Genomic DNA, 393 nt, shown 5'->3' with positions numbered 1-393 from the left:
GTTATATACGTATTCTAATTAGAATGGTCTTTTCCTTTTTGTTGGCGTGTTCTAATGTTATGCCAATCCCCAAAAAGATCGTCACTAGCAATTCACCAAAGAGTATAGGCCTATAGGCCAATCACAAGTATTTTGTTTAAAGAGTTTGGGGTTGATTGCCAAACGGCTCTCCTCTTTTTTATGACCATAATTTGCTGACAACCATCAGTTTGATTTAGGAAAAACTAGGATGCGCTTTTGACTTTGGTGCTTCACGTCCAGCTTACTGGACTCAGGGTCAGAGACAAAGTTGTTTCCCTGACTTTTCTTCTGCCTTTAATATAGTCAACAAAACATACGGCTTCAAGTCTGTAGGAAACTATGACCCTTTTATAATATTTATAAAAAGGCAAA

This window comes from Penaeus monodon, chromosome 29 (genome assembly GCF_015228065.2).
Source record: "Penaeus monodon isolate SGIC_2016 chromosome 29, NSTDA_Pmon_1, whole genome shotgun sequence".
Classification (NCBI taxonomy): domain Eukaryota; kingdom Metazoa; phylum Arthropoda; class Malacostraca; order Decapoda; family Penaeidae; genus Penaeus; species Penaeus monodon.
This window is presented reverse-complemented; position numbering follows the sequence as displayed.